Source organism: Muscardinus avellanarius (assembly GCF_963383645.1).
Source record: "Muscardinus avellanarius genome assembly, chromosome: 4".
NCBI lineage: Eukaryota > Metazoa > Chordata > Mammalia > Rodentia > Gliridae > Muscardinus > Muscardinus avellanarius.
The window spans coordinates 158,537,994-158,556,003 of NC_137789.1; positions in this window are offsets into that span (position 1 = coordinate 158,537,994).

Below are 18,010 nucleotides of genomic sequence, written 5' to 3' on the forward strand. Positions count from 1 at the left end.
TCCTTCTTAAAATAGAAAAGTGGGCAGTTCCTTCCTGAGAGATGGTCAGGAAATCATGGGAGGATGGCTCATTAGGATGAGCCTTCCCACCCCCATTTCTGACCATGAGCTTGCTCACCATGTTCATGTTCTACAGGGAGAATTTGTCACTTCCTAGGAACAGACCCATCCACTGAGATGCAAAGCCATCTCCCTCGGCGACTCGTCACTATCTGAATGAGCCAGGGGCAGCATTTCCTTGTTCTTGTGGCCCTTCCTGCCCATTCCAGTGCACAAGACTGGTACAAGACTCCTGGAGTCCACAGGGATCCCAGACCACATTGCCAACAGTGGCATCTCTGGCCAGAGTCAGTCTGGCCTCTCAAAGGAGCCACTTGAACATAAATCCATGCTATCAGGAGTAAATCCCCTTGCTATAGTTTGCTGAGAATCAGCACTTGGCTTTCTGACTGGTGATTCAGAGAACAGGTGTCTTTACAGAGCAGCAGACATCACTGTGTTTGTTGAATCTGCTTGGGCTTGTTTAAATATCTTCGTTGTGTGTGTGTGAGAGTGTGCCTGAGCTGGGGGCTTTGCTGCTGTGGAGTGCCATTGGAGTTCCGCCATTCAGCCACCTGTGTTTTGCAGCCCAGCTAGCTGGTTGCAATGGAAATGCTAAATGTGGAGCACTACCTGACTTTATGTATGTTCTCACTTGTCCTACATCCCCAGAATTTCACTGAATATAATCAAGCAAGGGGAAAATGTGTTTAAGCTGCTAATGGACTGGATCATTGACTTTAATGATGTTCTCAATACTACATTACCACATTTAATTATTATACAAGTTCCTCTTGAAGATCACATTTCCCAGGATGGGTTGGACTTGTGTTAGGTGCACTTGGGTAGATAAGAATGAATGAGACAACTCTCTTGTCATCCAGGGGATGCTGAAGAGGCAGATGGCTCTGCAGGCATACCCAAGGCACATGGTCATGCCAATATTCTGTGTTGCTTTCCTGAGAAGATGCAGACACACTGGAGGCAGGTGGCCCAGAGCCGCATCTCTGGTGCCTGGAAACTAAACCACAGAGAGAAAAGACTCTGGGCAGCTTCCAGGGATCCTCTGGGAAGTGGTGGCTGCTCTTGGTGGAACTGGGGGTGGCGAGTGCCTTCTAAGTAGGAGTGGGGCTCTGAGCCCAGCTCAGGGGGGGTCCCTAGATCAGCAAGGGCTTGGCATGAAATTGGATACATTTAATCTGGGGGTGTGAGGTTGACAACTGTGGCAGAATGTGGGGAGATCTGCAGGGATGGGGGAGCAGCACTTGGGGTGCTTCTATGTATAGACTCGAGATGGAAGAGGAGGGTGGCCATCAGTTCTGGGGAAGGATGTTTGACTAAAGCCATGGTTGTAGGTGGAAGGAGGTGGTCATTCACTGATGACCTGAGCTTGGAACTTAAACAACCAGTAGCACCTTCCTCACCACTGGGTCTCCTGCAGGGAACTCTTTTTGCCTACAAGCCACTGGGAGCCTAAGAGGAGAGAGCCAGATGAAGCATCCAGATAGCTCTGCCCCCTGGGCATGGGGTGGGCGCAGGGCATTCAGGACCACCCCCCAACTGCCAACCTCTCTAAGCCAGAAGCTTGTTCATGACCAGGCTGACCAGAATCTAACCCAGAACAAGAGAAATCCAATGGGATTCAGAGAAGGGAGAAGCAGTAAGAGGAAACCTGGTTGTTGAAGCCTGATTTTCAGGCCTGGGACAGACACTGGCCAGCTCTGCTTTGGGAAAATCACTGGATACCAATTTTCATGTATAAAATGTGATTAATGGTAATCATCCTCAAAGACTCTCTGGGGCTCAAATGGGACCAGAGTTAGAAGTGATGATGGTGGTTTCAGAAGCAGAGATTTGGTGCATGAAATAGTGTGGTTATGTGGAATAAAAGCTGCAGAGGAAGAGGGAGCTGGTCTTCCTCTGCTCAGAGGCCACAGTGCATTGCTTTAGGGTTTAGACTTTACCTTGAGCACTGGACTACTGCAGAACAGGAGCATTGGAGGCCCGAGGCTGGGCCTCTGTTGGCAGAAAGGTCTGAGTGAGGGGCTTGGAGTCAGGGAGAGGCCTGAGAAATGGTTGACTCTTTATACTGCCTGTAGAAAGAAGGTAGATTTGTCCAACAGCATATGGCTTCTATATTAATTATTATTAGTGTGAGCAGTAATATTGTGATGTTATCACAAACTGCACAGATAAAAGTGACACACTATTATTTCAGTTTCTGTCAATCAAGAGTCTGGGTGTGACTTAGCTGTATCCTCTTACCAGCGATGTGTTCTCATCCCAAGACTCAGCCGGAGAAGGGACTGATGCAGAACAGTGAATTTGTTGGTAGTGTTTGTGTCTGTGCAGCTGCAGGTCAGGGAACCCCAGTTTTCTTTCTGCCCACTAACCGAGGCCATCCTCAGCTGCTTGCCAGGTTGCCTTCTACATCGGGCACCTCCAACGTGGCAGCTTCTTCAAACCAGCACAGAGGAGCATCTTCCCATGGCACACACGACGCACATCTGCACAATCTGATGCAAGGGAATCTCGTGTTTCCTTCACCCTGCCACCTTCTGTTGGTTAGAAGCAAGTTACAGGTCTCACCTACCCTTCAAAGGGAGTGGGGACTACACAGAGTCTGAACACAACAGGTGGGGATCATGGCACCACCATAGAGACACCATGATGCACATTAGCTCATATCATTTTAAAGAACAAAATCGCCTACACTACCTTTTTAAATGTCTTTGCATGTCAATGGTCTCTCTCTCTCTCTCTCTCTCTCTCTCTCTCTCTCTCTCTCTCTCTCCTAAAAAAAAAGACAAATAAAGATATTGGTTGCATGAGGGGCTTGTTGAGTTGAGGTATATTATTTCTTTAAGCCGTGGCATCAGAATCCAATTATGTTTCTATAAGAAAAAGAACCATAGAGAAATCCCAGAAGTGTATTTGAGAAGCCCCTGGGGATTCTGTGGCTTCAGTAAGAGAAGCAGTCACTTCAGAAACTGAAATTTTATTCCATGGAAATGGCTTTTGATGGGAAATCATCAGGGTGAAAGAGAAGTTTTTATATTGCAAGAATAGTTTTTTTAGATTTTCAGCCAAATGAAAACAGAAGAGGAAGAGAGAGAGAGAGAGAGAGAGAGAGAGAGAGAGAGAGAGAGCGAGAGAGAGAGAGAGCACATTAACTTACCAAACATCCATAATGCATTTTTAAATCCCTGACCTTGGATATTATTATCAAAATATTACTTCAAAGCATAAATCTCATTGTATGCAGGTCTAATGATGTCAGATTTATAAATAACAACATTTATTTCTTAATATAAATAACAGAATAATGAAAAAAGTTGATTTTTGGTTTACAGCATATTCCAGGTTGGACATAATAAATCAGAGATACAATGGTTACGCCAGGAAGACTGTGGGAAAAACTTGAATAGTAACTAGATACGTTGCTAGTTTTAAGACTGAGCTTAATGTGTCTATGTGCTTTTATTTACATAGATGCCATTGTGATTAATTAACACTCCAATATTTTCAACTTCATCTAAACTTTTTAATAAAACAGATTCATTATTTCCCCAGCTATTTGTTTCATGCAGCTGCAAGTTGCATGAGTTAAACACATTAATTATGATAAATAAAAGATAAGAGAAGCAGCAGGTATTCGTTCCTATGTTCCTCAAATAATTTAATTCTTTAAATTTTTCCAGCTCATTTGGTTCCTGCTGTGCCAGGCTCTGGGCTCTACACAGGAAATTCTCCTGCTCATAGTCTTGGGACGCCTCCTAGGACATGTTTAGGGAGGTGTCCTCTCTGGCCCTTTTGCTCTGTGACCAGTTGGATTCTAGATTTTGTCTAGAATCCAGAAATATTCTAGATTGGAAGTAGAGGGAAAGGGACATATTTGAAAAGAGAGTTTGCTTGCCCCAAGAGAGGATGACTGTCCAGCCATCTGTGTCATTAGAGTTCGCTAGGAGCCTGCCTTGGACCACCTCTCTTCCATCAAGAGCTTGACATGGATGGTCTCGTGTCCTTCCACTCAGAGCTAACAATCCCATGATTTGTAGTTTCAGGACCTCTTACTCCTTCCTTTCTGAATCTTTCTTTCTTTCTTTCTTTCTTCCTTTCTTCCTTCCTTTCTTTCTTTCTTTCTTTCTTTCTTTTTTTCTTTCTTTCTTAAAGAAACAGCCTAAACAAAAATGAGGGAGCTGTCCAACTCAAAAACCTGTAAATTATTTCTTTGTACTTAGCTTTTCTATGAAAACCTGCCCCTGCAGGTCTATAGGAGGAAAAGCCTCATTGTGGTGCATTTGAAGACCCCATTGAGAAATCTGCTCTGGAAGAGCTTGGTGACACCATAACTGAAAACATTACACAGGAGTAATTTTTGAGAACTGGGGAGACTTCCAGCTGACACCAGGTCAACATGGCCCACGCACTGCATCAGGGTCAGTGTCCTGCACAGATCCACAGGGCCCTTGGCGTGGATGGCAATGGGGGCACCTCTGGAGGTGAACAAGGGGAGGCTTGGGGGATCTGAGGCAGAAAGGGCTGGAGCTGGGCTGCTTGGACTTGGCCATGGGTGAAGTGGAGAGCTTTCTGGCAGTGACTGGGGTGTGCTGGACATCCATCTGTCTGGAAGTAGACTTTGTGGTTAGCCACCCAGGCACCTCACTTTCCCTATAGGACAGAGGCTCTTGTCTTCAGCTTCTAGAAGTGGTGTCTTGAAGCCCCAAGTGGTGGCTCGGAGGTCCTGCATCTCTCCCCAGAAGTTGCTGGAGGAGGGAAGCTGCTCTGCTCAAGGTGAATCTCAGGGGGGGGGGGGGCAGTCCACCTCCAGTGGTCACTGCCAGGACAGTGCTGCGCAAAATGTGTGCAGTCAGGGTGTCTTGGAAAGGCCACCCCAACCCACAGTGCTCATGGGACCCTCTGCGGCCTCTGTTGCAGCCCATCACAGGTCCCTCTGTGCTCTGCCTGGTACTGCTCCAAGAACTCCCTCCACCTGCTCCTATCAGCCTCCTGCCTGCAGGCTCGGGAGTCTCAGGGCCTGTCTTGTCAGGAGCAGAACCCCAAACACCTTCATCCCCACGCTGGACCCAACACCAGGGTTTTGTGCATCTTTAAGTCTTTGCAGTGAGCTTACACTCTGCGTCTATGCGGTGCTTCTCATCCACCGTCCCCCTTAGCCTCTTCCTCCCCAGCCCTCCCGCCAGCACGGGGACTTTGAATTTGTGGCTTCTCAGGGTTTGAGGGAGGAAGGAGAAGGGAAATGCTTCACTCCTAGAAACAGTGCTCTGTTCAGAGCAGGCCTTGGCAAGGATGGGGCCCCTCCTGAGCCCAGGAGGAAGGGCAGCTTGACAGCTCACATCCACTGGGGTGTCCAGTTTAAGTCCTCCCCATTCAGTGCTTTGCCTCCCTCTCTGTCTTTTCTTTCTTCGTCGCCCCTTCTTGCGGTGGATTGGATTGGAGGATTTTATTTTAGCCCTCGACTACGGCCTCTTTTGTATTCTAGTTCTCTCTCTCTTTTTTTCATTAGGCTTACTTGAGATTATTGCTACGGTCATTCGTATTTTCCCAGAAATTCATTTTTTTTTCACCAAAAGTTTTCTAAAAGGAGAGACTGTCCTTTCCTCTAGTTCCTTTCCAGTTTTTTTTTTTTTCATTGTCCTCAATTTCTTGCAGGAGTGCATGGCTTTTCTAGGTATCTTTTATTTTTTTAATTTTTCCTTTCAGTGATTGATTACCTTGACCTCTTGAATCCATGAGTGAGTGTAAACCACTGTTTTTAATTTTGGAAAATTCTTATTCAGTATGTCTTCAAATCTTTGCTGTTCTGCATTTCCCTTTCCCTTCTAGGACTCTAGTGGCCACATGTGCTGGTTTCACAAGCTGTTTTCCAGACCGTCTCCCAAACCATCTCATTTGAATTGTCTGTCATTTTTGTCTGATCTGAATTCTGGCTTTTTTTTCTTTGCCTTGGTCATTCACTGTTGTTCTGCCTGTTCACTAAGTCTCTCTTCCACGGCCCCACCCCACCACCAGCATGTCTATTAATTTTATGAGATTTTTTCAATTATTGCATTTTTTTATTTCTAGACACTCTTTTGGTTTCTTCTCAAATCTGCCATGTCAGTTTCATGGTTTTCTATCCTCTGCAGATTCTCAAGCTTCCACTCTGTCCCTCAGTGGTAGAAAGCACAGTGAGGTTGTCAGGTAGTTAGATAGAAATGAGCAGATCAGGGCAAGATCAGGACAGACCTAAAGGGAAATTAAATACGTCCTCCTGAAAGGAAATATGGGGACTCTTGTTCAGCTGTGATTGGAGAACAAAGCTACATCAGGAATCTAAACGAACTCACCTGAAGATAACCTATAGAAGTTATAGTATTCTTTCTATTGCCATTTTAGACACCCATGACCTTCTCTGGGGGCTCATAGATACTTAAGGAAACGTTTCCAACATGGTAAAAAGAGTGCAGATTCACTAAGTTATGGTATGAAAAGAGATACGACCTCCCCAAATGCAACCACATGAGGGAGACAGGTTTCCAGGCTGAATAAACCCCACATGGAAAACTCGCCACCATTTTCCACTCCAGGAAGCAGCCTGTTCCAGAACCTCTCCCTGGAAGACAGCCCCTTTTGGGTGGCCTTTTCTTAAACTATACCCTTCCTCCATAAAAAAAAAAAAAAACTCTTATGCTCCCCAATTTGGGCTTTCCATGTGAAATCTTTGTCACAGGAAGAAAGGAATGAAGGAAGAGACCACCATCCTATAGTATTTATTTCTAGGAGACATTCATACCCTATAACAAAGTTAGGGTCCCTGTCTTATTCCTATGCCGATTGCTGTGGTTTCTGTCTTGTCTATATGACCTGTGAGTATTTCTTCTAAAAAAAAAAAACCAAAAAACCCAAACCCCCAAATAAGCCCTGTTGTGTTCTAGAGAGGCTCTGTGTCTGCTCTCCGGGTGCCGTCTGGATCCCAGCTCAAGCCATGTTCTTAGCTGGGACCACTTTGGCCACCCAGGCTCTGGAAGCCTGGCCATCAGCTACTACCCATGACCACCCTGGATTCATAATCTCGGAGTGACAGGTCTCTATACCTGCTCTTTTTCTTCACCTTTTCTTTTCTGTTCCAAGGGGGCTTCTCACTGGTTCCACAGAAGCAAACCTGGAGGGGAGGAGTCTGTTGGTGAGCCATCCATGGTCTGAGCCATCCTCTATGCTGCCAAAACCTGGAGTGTGGGCTCAGCAAGTATCCTTGGATGGCTGAAATTCTAATTTCAGAATATGGCCTGGGGTCTCGGATGCTATTTCTACCCTCTTCTGGTTTTAGTTTGGTAGTCATTTTTCATTGTTTTTCAGTGGCAATAACCAAGCCCCTTACTGAACAGTCACCCCCATTGATCTTCTATTTGTTGATATTCTAAACGGGCTAACTTTAATTCAAAACACATATAAGAAGAATATTCTCCATTATTATAAAGCATAAAACACCGTTATTTGAGTTCTGGTTGTATAATAGAAAGATGTTCATTAATTGTAGAAGTTTTAATTCTTCCTGGGATTTCATTTTACACCCCTGAAAAATAGACTTTTATTGCTGTAGAGGAGAAATCTAAGGTCCATTTGACATACTTTTCATAAGATATATCTTCCATTTCTGCCTTTGTTTTCTGTGTGGTTGCTTGTCATAGTTTTTCTTAGTCATTAAAACTTAAAAATTTCACCAAGTTGTGTCTATGAGAATTGTTGTTAATTTTTTTGTTTTTGTTTTAATACAGACTCAGTTTTTGCCGATGGCAAACCATTTTCGACCTTAGACTTTAGCTTTCATTTCACCTTATCTTCCATTTCAAGAATGATTTATTATGTAATTGTCGCATCTCCCAGTCACTGGCATCTTTTTCATGAAAAGCAGTCATCGACACATCTGATCTCCACTCTTTGCCATCCATGTCTATTATATTCTCTATTATTATTTTCGGTTTTTTTTCTTTCACATTCTTGATCCTTGGAAGGTCATCAAATCCTTTCCTCACAGATCTGATGCTTTCTCAAGGGATCGATTCCCTTGTGGAGAGCCCCTGTTTAATTCAGCATCAACATTTTTTTTAAATTTGTCCTTCACTGACACTCATCATCATCCTCTTTCTTTAACCTTGATATTCTATCATTTTTACCTCTGGTTTCTATGAGGTATTCTAATTTTTAAGGATATTTTTGAGAGTTCTCATAGTCGCTCCCAAGCTTGACTGCAGTTTGTGTCTTCAAGACTTTCCCCACATTTCTCGAGTGCGATGAGAAGCAGAAGGGCTGTTCTTCCCGAGTTCTCCCTGTTTATTAATGTCACAGCTGGTGGGCTCAGTTGTTATCTTCATTTATTGAATGTAGAGAAGTCTCTTGCAGCTCTGGTGAATGTCCCTAAAGACATCGGGTAGATTCTGCCTTCCCTGGCGCTACTAAGTTGCTCATCTCCGGTGTTCAGCCAGAGTATGGGCAGGCCACCCCCACCCTCAGATGTGGGGAGGGGTCCTGGGTGATCCCAGCAAGTGGATTTCTTCCGCAAGAATTTTCTTCCTCCTCGCATCTCTTCCTTTACTCCGTTACTTAGTATTTACTGATCTAGTACCTTCTCTGTACAATGCTCTCCCTGGGTGCTAAGCATAGAAATAAGCCACAGAGTGGGTCCTGCCTGCATGGAGTTAAGATTTCAGTCTAGATCACAGTCAAAACTCATATTAAATAACTAATTATCCTATTCAATTGCATAAGAGTTTGGTAGATAGGGAGCTCCTACAGAGTGGGCTGGATCTTGTTACCAGCTCCCTGCTCTCTGTGCGGCTTGTGCTCTTGAGACAAAGCCGGCATCCTCGATGGGAACAGGATTCTGTCAGAGCCACCTTAGTGCCTAGTATGTTCTCCCATAGCTTCAGGAAAGAGTCTTCCAAGTCACTGGATGTTTGCCCAGCGAAGCTGTCGAGTAAGCCGTAGGTCTTACCTGGGAAGGCACTTTCAAACTTTGGATCCCCAGGGGAAAGATGACTTTCGGTAGAATGCTCTGGTCTCCGCTCCGTGTCACTCCAAGCTGCAGCCTGCACCTGGCCCGTGCAAGGGTGATGTGCACAGACACACACTTCTTTCCAACTTCTACTTTTGGTGATGTTTGGTGAGATGAGTAGGCACCTGTGCTGGGATCATCGTTTTTCAGTCAATTATTATTATTATTATTAATTATTATGATTTTTTTTTTTTGGTGGTACTGGGGTTCCTGGAAGCCCTTCTACCTCCGGTATACACTCCCACAGGCTACACTCCCAGACCTATTTTTTAACATTTTTATGTGGAAACAGAGTCTCTTAAGCCAGCGAGGCTGGCTCCGAACCAGCGTGATCCTCCTGTCTCCGCCTCCCAAGCGCGGGGATTACAAGCGTGCGCCACCACGCCTGGCTATTTTGTTGTTTTTAAACAACAGCAGCTACCTTCTCTGTTGATACCAGTAGACAGGAACTCTTGATTTGAAAGACTTTATTGAAGCCAAGAGTATAGCTAACTATATACACTGAAAGTTGGGGCTGTGATTCTCACTCTATCTTTTTCTCCACTGGCCCTTGTTTCTTCTTTTTGCTGGGTTTCACTCTGTCCATTCCTAAAAATGGAGGGCAGTTGATCTAGGTATTAAAACCAGAAAGTGTCCTTAATGGTTCATAGTTTACATGAGAAAAAGCCTCTATGTTAACACAGGTCTCAGATGGGAGAGCAAAGGGAGGAGCAGACCAATCAGAAAAGGCAGAAAATTAAGAGGGAATCCTGGGAAGAGAAAGGATGGAGGAGCAGACCAATCAGAAAAGGCAGAAAAATTAAGAGGGAATCCTGGGACGAGAAAGGGTGACCACTGAGCAGGCATTGGGCAGGATTCCCAATAGAGACAGCAGCCTTTCTCCCACACACCAGCTGGCTCCACGAGGAATTTTCTCAGGGGAAGACCCGTAGGCTACAAATCTGAAGATGGGTTTCCAAGTGCTGTGGGCTCTTGCTTCCGGCATGGTTTTTAAATGCATGCCATTAACCATGACGGCAGAGTGGTGTTTCATTTCTCCTCTGCGCTCCTTTGGCAATTCCTTATGTTGGGAGAGGAGGGTCTATTTCTCATCTAGAAGCTTCCACTCATAAGTTTCATAAGGATTTGTCTTAGCCCTCCTGGGTATCTATAGAAATCATAGATTTCAAACCAACATTCCTTTTAAGCCAATGGCCACCACTTCAAGATTTGATTATTTATTTTGTTCCAATAAGAATCCTCTGTTTGCTAATACATTGAAAAAAACATGTGCCCTCGCTGGTCTGCTGGGCACTCTCTTCCACTGGGGCTGTGGCTGGCTGCTGGGCATGGTCTTCACAGAAATTATTTAGAGAGTTGGTGATGGGGGTGCTTAGGGCAAATGTCTGTTGACGGCTAGGTGGTTTTGGTGTTCCCTCTGGTTATATTGTGCCTCTTGGAAGGTGTCATGGGCTGGTCTGGGGCATGGTGAGTTGTTGAACAATGCTGATGGAACCTGGTAGAGGCCTTTACACCTGCGGTCAGTTTCACTCTAGCTCATGAGCACAGTGTCTGCTTCCCTAGCCGACTGCTTTTTTAAAGCATATCCCATGGCCCCGATACATGAGGGACCTATCCTAGCCCTGAAGCTCTTCTTGCTGCTTGGCTCTGAGGACGCACATGATTACACCTTTCCTGGTCTTGGTTTCTCCGTCTATAAAAATGAGGCCGTCAGTTGGGTAATTTCTAAAAATGTCACCTTCCTTGACATTTGGCCCACAGGGAGCCATTTGCTGTGTTACACGGCTATCGCTATTTCTCTATTAGAGGAGGCCGAGGCACATTTATGGCATGCTCTGATGTTGGCAAGCCCAGTCTGTTGCTAAAGGCCACCGAGGCCCAGGTCATAGCTCTCCATGAGGGGATATCCTTGGCTCAGGCCACTCTGTCCCCTTTCTGAAAAGTGTGCCATAAGGAGATGTGAGCCAGGAAGAAAGCACAAGAGGCACAGAAATTAAAAATAGGGAAACTAGAAAGGGCTGTTGAGAGGGAAAATCAATTAAAGTCCACCCGGAGTTGTGCATGACTCACCTGTTCCCCAGATGATGGACTTTCTCGGTGTTAGAGAAATTTGTATGCAACCAACTCACATCAGAAGCTTTAAAACAGACATTAATTTTGGCATTATTTTTGTTTCAAAACCAAAGTGAGGATTATAAACAGTTTAAAGAGCTTTAAAATGCTAGCACCATCCATCAGAGACCCCAGTAAATACCCAGAAGAATTCAAAAACGGACAAGGCTCTGTTTCATTCCTGGAAGCCCCCTGAACCTCCCAGTCTCTCCTGCCTTGATGTCTGGTGCCTAGGAAAGGCAGACGACTCTCGGGGCTTCCGTCGGGGGCTTCGCTGGAAGTGGAGCAGGTTGGGTGAAGGAGCAGCACTGACTTGAGGCCTTTCTATGTTTCTGATGATAAGAAACTGACTTCTAGATTATCACACAAACACATAGAAAACATAAAAAGGAGCAAGATTATGCAGAAGCACATAAATTATGTAGATGATGGAACCCTATGCAAAACATGATATGTGCGCATAATAGCATATTTCCCTGGGGCCTAATTGCATCCTTTGGGTACCTTTTGAAGCATCTGAATATTCAGAAGAAAGCAAATTTATTATAATTTGAAAAACATCACAATAAACAAGGCTGAAAGAATAATGCATATTGTATTGGAAACTGGAAGCTCACAATCTGGCCATTTCTCCCAGTCTGACCAAACCCCAGAGCTATGGAACACAATCAAAGCCCAGCCATGCAACGTGTGCCTGAGTTTTATGTTCTTCAATCCTTTCTTCTTCTGGATACGCAGGGTTGGGGAATCCATTCACTCTTTCAACAGATATTTATTCGCTCATATGACAGCATTCACTCTCCTTATCTCTACCCCAAAATATCTTATGAAGCTCATAATGAGGCCGGCACTGAGATCCCCCCTCATGGAACTGTAACGTGATAAGAGACACAGGTGTGGAAATTAGTGAAGATCCCCCAAATAAAAACAAACAAAGGTTGTTTGTCTGAAGCACACACAGCAGCCACCACCGCCTGGGTTTGGCAGAGACTCAAAGGCAGCAGAGGCGTCGGCAGGCTTATCTAATAGAGAAAAGGGAGGTTGCAGGTAGGTCCTGGTTGGAGGCTGGGGTCTGGGAAGCTGAGGCGGGCTAGAGAGAAGCATGGGATTATGTGATTCATTTGGGGGCTCGTGTGGTTTTCTTTGCTTGGTCCTGAGTTGGAAACAGAAGCCAAAACAAAAGAAGCTGGAAGTTATCGACCAAATCTTGAGCATCCTTGGCCAATTGCTGCAGAAATGATGGGGTCAGAATTCAATTTTTATAGATAGTGTAGGCATTGTTTATAAACTCAGTTTCCCCAAGTGGATGAACTCATAATTACCACGCAGAAGTTCAGAGGCTTCAAGGGCACTGGATGGGAGGTATATACCGAGGACAGAGACAGGCAGATGTGCCAAAGGCTTAGAGGTAAAGAAATACCTATTAGCTCTGGTTGCTATAAAACAGTGCCAGAGACAACTAGGAGTCCTAAACAATGAAAGGCAATTGTCTTACAGTCCTGAGGTTTACAATCCCAAGATCAAGGTATTGGCAGGGCTCTGAGGGCTGAGAGAGGATCTGCTCGAGACCTGTCTTCTAGCCCCCCATGGCCTCAAGTATTTTTGGCTGGTACATGCAATATATCCTGTGTCTTTACATCACCTCTGTGCATGCCGATCTCAGTGGCCAAATTCCCTCTTTCGTCAAGACCCCAGTTGTATTGGATCAGGGTCCATCCTAACAGCCTCATTTTAACTTGATCATCTGCAGAGACGCAAGTAAGGTCACATTCCAAGACATGAGAGGTAAAACTTCAACATCTTCTTTGGGGACAAGTTAACCTTATAACACCTAGAGGCAGTTTGTCTGGTTGGAGCCTGGTGTTCAGAAAGTCAAATGGTAGATGAGGCTCAGAAGCGAGAAGCATCTTGGGGACCCATTTTGAGGTCTTCCAAGTGTGGTTCAGTGTGTTTACCTGAGAGTTTTCAGGGAAGGAGGTCTCCAGCCACCCTGGACCCATTCCACTGACATCTGCTTTTTATGGGCTAAGAATCTGGGCAAAGACTCAGAAGAGAACTTGGGAAAACTATGAAATGTATTTAAACAGGGATTGGGTTGGCGTTTTTTTGAAGTGCATTTTTTTTTGGTGGTACTGGGGTTCCTGGAAGCCCTTCTACCTCTGGGCTACACTCCCAGACCTATTTTATATTTTTGAAACAGGGTCTCTTACGCCAGCGCGGCTGGCTTCGAACCTGTGCGGTCCTCTGCCTCCCAAGCGTGGGGATTACAACAGGGTCTCTTGCGCCACCACGCCCGGCTTGAAGTGCATTTTGTTTGTACTCAGTACTACAAGATAAATTTTGTATCTACAAAGATTCTCAGTTGTAAATCAGTGTACTTTATCAGAACTTTTGGAAACTAACGAGAGCTACCCAGGGATCATCTCTCCCTATTCAGAGTCACTTGTGAACAATAGTGAGAAATGGTCACAACAGGGAATGGAGCCCAGCTGAAGCGAGGTCCCAGCTGTGCTGCCTCCCACATGGGCGTCCTGGAGGAATGTCCTGAGAGCCAGAGGCTCTGGTGCCTTCTCGTCACTCCCAGCTCCAGGAGACCATTTTCTGTGCATGAGTTAGACATGCCCTAGCATTTCCTCCTGTGGAATTCACCCAAGGACTGTGGGAAGCCTGCTTTGTCAGGTGGGTCTGAAGGAATTTTCAATGAAGCAGAGATATGAGAAAAAGTGCCAAGTAATGTCAGAGTTCTCCATTATTCTGCACCCCACAACTGCTGGGGAAGGGGAGATGTGGCTCCCCAGGCAGAGGTGGACAGGCAGAGGTCCCAGGTAAGTAGAGATGTCTTCTGTCTCCTCTCCTATTAGTATGCTGCGCACACACACACACACACACACACACACACACACACACACAATGTGTTTGAGAAGTTAAACTTGAATCAGAGCTGAAGCAAAGCAGTTAAGAATTTCTAGACAAGTCATAGCTTGCCCTTGTCAGTCTCCGTGGACAGAGTAGGTGAGTGGGGTCCTCTTGTTCCCTTGGTGGGTTGGCTGATGTGTCGGGGTGGAGGGGGACACTCCTGGCACTCCCTAGTGGAAAACAGAGATGACACTTTGCAACTGTGGCTGTTCTGGCCACGGCTAGTGCCACCTGCAGATAGTGAAATTTATTTTGGCGGTGCTGATACATAGAAGCTCACTGTCTGAAGAAGGGGCCATTTTATTTCAAGCCCTAAGCTATCAGTAAAGTGGTTAAGGGTCTCCTTAACACATTTAGAGCAAATGTCTACAGGCTGAAACTGAGAGGTTAATTTCTGGCATTTGACCTTAACACCCTTGATCACCGGCTACCCTGGCCTTCCCACTACAGAGTGCAGGTACTGTGGGCCAGGAACACAGTGCTCCTAACCCCATCTTCTAAGGAGGCTTGGGCAGCCTGACTCAGACCACGATTGTTGATGACACACTTATGGAAAGAAAAAAGCCCAAGCCATCTCTCTCTCCCCTCGGAGGCACTCAGATGTCCCCAAAGTAAAGAGCTCGCCGACTCCCTTCCCAGTTGTGATGAAAACAGGGATTAGTGGGATGGTAGAGGCAAAACCTCACCTATGGAGTTATGAATGAATAATTCTAATTTCCTCCCCAGTTCTGAGAAATCAGTTTGTTTTACATAGAAATGCAATATGCTCTTGATCTCTATGTATGCGATTAGAATTTCTCCCTCTACTTGGTATTTGTTTCATTACGGAATGAAATTTTGAGCTTACATTTTTGGATCTATCTCATCTCATGCATTTCAATGTCTCTGTTCCCCAAATCTGTGCTTCTATAGGATGCATCATCCCCATCTTTCCCCCCTTTTCTTTCACATTAGCTTTAGAATGTGGAGAAGCAGATGGAGTGGCCTTCTTTAAGATTCCTGCTCTCATTGAAGTAGACACCCAACCATCTCATGAATGTATTTGGAGGAAGGTGCCAATTTTTAAGATAAATGATGATTGCTTAGCTCTGCTAAGAAAAATGGGATTGCCACGCCGACTTCAGCAGCCCTGGGTAGATGAAGCTCAGAGAGTGGAAACGGAACGATGGTGAGAATATCCATCCAGGAAGGGCGGCCAAGGTCACCAGTCCAAAGCAAATAGGGGTTTCAGAAGGGACTAGATTTCCTTGAAGGGAAATCAGACTGCTGTATGGTTGAAAGAGATGAGGTAGAGGGAGGATGGCAGGAGCAAAGAGGGGAAGGAGAGGGAGCTGGACATCATGTAGGCTTGGCGCCCTGTCCAGTGCAGCAGGATCAGGCCCTGGAGATGGTGGTAAGGGAGGTCCACAGGCAGAGCTGACTGGGCCCAGGGTGCCAGCAGAGCCAGGATCCGGCATCAAACAAGCACTAGCTCTGATGAGTGGATCTGCCATTTCAAAAATCTGGGAGCAAAGTGACCTTAACTTCAGCATATACGCGTTTTATTTTCAGGACACTGGAGTGTGCAGGAGTTGGTGGAGCGCCAGCTTGTCTTGAGGTCCCGGAGTCTGTTGAGATGGTGTTTGTAGCCTGTGGGTGGTAGGTATGGGGATGGCGACATGGGGGTGTAGGAGTGGTATGGGAGAGATGGCAAACTCAGGGTACATTTACAGGAGTGATCCGGGGGGCCATTAGGGGTAAGTTCTGTGTAGAAAGCCCTTTGATGCACCTCACCTTTGATGGAGCTGATACAGTCTGTGGCCTCCCTGATCCATTTCTTCTCCCATTACACTCTTTAGCCATTGCCCTATTCATTAGCACCTCTGCCAGAGAAACGGGGACCTGGGAGAAGGCTGTTCACTTATATTTCAGAAGCGTAGTTGGCTCAGGGGGCAGAAGCATCATGCTAATGAAACCAAGGTCAAAGTAGGAGCCCCAGGTGGGCCAGTTAGCTGGGCCTCTTTGCCTGGCCAACTGGTCTATGTGTCTTCCTACTGACTGAGAACAGTGGTCGATCATTGAGATGAATGGGTGCCATTAGGAAAGGATCATCCAGTGCTGGTGGCTTGTGGTCCCCAGGGAGCTGCCAGTGGCTGCTTCTGTTGAGAAGCTTGGGTGTGGTTGGGTGTGATTTGTGGAATACATGTGCTCTCAATCATCACAGATGATATGGACTCCATGGTCAGCCGACTTTCCTAAAGAGCTTTAATATTTAATAAGCTGCGTGCCTTGCATGTCTTCCAGGACTGCGTGATCGGTCTCTCTCTGATATCAGCTTATTTCGGAGTGACCCTGCCCTTTGCATTGGATGGGAGAGAGTCATTGGGAGGATGGACTCTGCATTCTTATATTTATGCATTTTTTTTCTGAAGGCGAATACATTTACTAAGCTCTTACTAGGCACCAGACATTCTTTATGAATGAAGAGCTTCGTAGTGGAGAATTGGCAAATTCCAAGGGATAGATGCACTGGCAACCTTTCCAGCATTTAGATGGATTGGCTTATTCAAAAGGTGTAGATTCAGTTGATATTCATGGGATTGTGATGGACCCGTGGAAGACAATCCTGTATCTGAGTTTGGGCTATTTGGAAGTGCTTGGCTGCTTCAGGCTAGGTGTACACAAGTTGCACAAAACCCAATTACCAAGTCTCTGATGGCCAGGCGGTGTTTGAACACAGAGCAAGTAAACAGTGATTGGCAGGTTGAACACAGCCAAATACCTGCATGTTTAAAAATTGATCATTAACTCTTTGCACCAACATATTTCTGTTGTGAGACACTTGTAAAGTAGAACGCCTCTTTTGTATTTTTCTCCATCTGTGTGATGCTACAGTTATGTCTTTCTTGCTCCAACTACAAGTAGACCACAGCCAATGTCACATTGAACCTAATTGTTCCTTAGAATATAGAGACAATATCTACCAACAAAATGCCAAGAATTTTGTGGAATAATTTTAATAATATGTGGAGGCTGCAAGACTCTGTCCTCTAAGAGCCCAGAAATGAAAATTTAAATACTTTAAAAAGAGATAATTGGAACTTAGCTGAAGACAAACAGTGTTTTCAGTCAAAAGGAGAGCAGTTTGTTTCAGTTATTTTAATCAGGACTCACCATCACGCGGTGCTGGGAGAGTGGTACTCCTACTTGAAACACTTGCATGAGCTGAAGGGAAGAGGAGAGGAGGCTGGGCGAGAGGGAGGATTCTACTTCAGTGTGAGCACAAGGGTCTGGAGACGTGAGAGCACGGGGCAGCTTAAAAACCGAGAGCACCTTGTGAAGTGCTCGTCCTAGAATCTCCTTCCGTCCCGGCCAGCCAGTCGACGGGCCTCTGCAAGAGTGCTCACGGCCTCCTTTCTGTTCTTGGCCTGGCTGACGGGCCTCAGGTCTCTAAGATGTGGGGCTGCTCTTCTCTACAGCTGGCCGAGGAGAGGGGCACCTCTTCATGTAGGGTTTCTGGTGCTGCAGAGACAGAAAGATCTGCAATGTCTTTCTGAATCATGGGAAGTAACAGTGGATCAGATAATAAATTATCTATCATCATATATATTTGAGATATCAAATATATATGTGCACCATCTATATACATATATATATTTAAATCAAATGTTACTCCCGCCCACTGGATTTTGCATCTCATATCAGATCTCCAGTTGGATGAGGGACAGTGACATAACCTTCATCAGGAATGATTGCCGTCCAGACCCTAACATGCCACGCACTACACAGACCACGCTGAGAGAGGGAAAGTGAAAAAATGCAACAAAACCTTCAACAGGATTTTCATTTTTCTCTCATAGACATTTTGTTTTTTCATTAATTTTTTTCTCCGGGGACATTGTGCGAGTG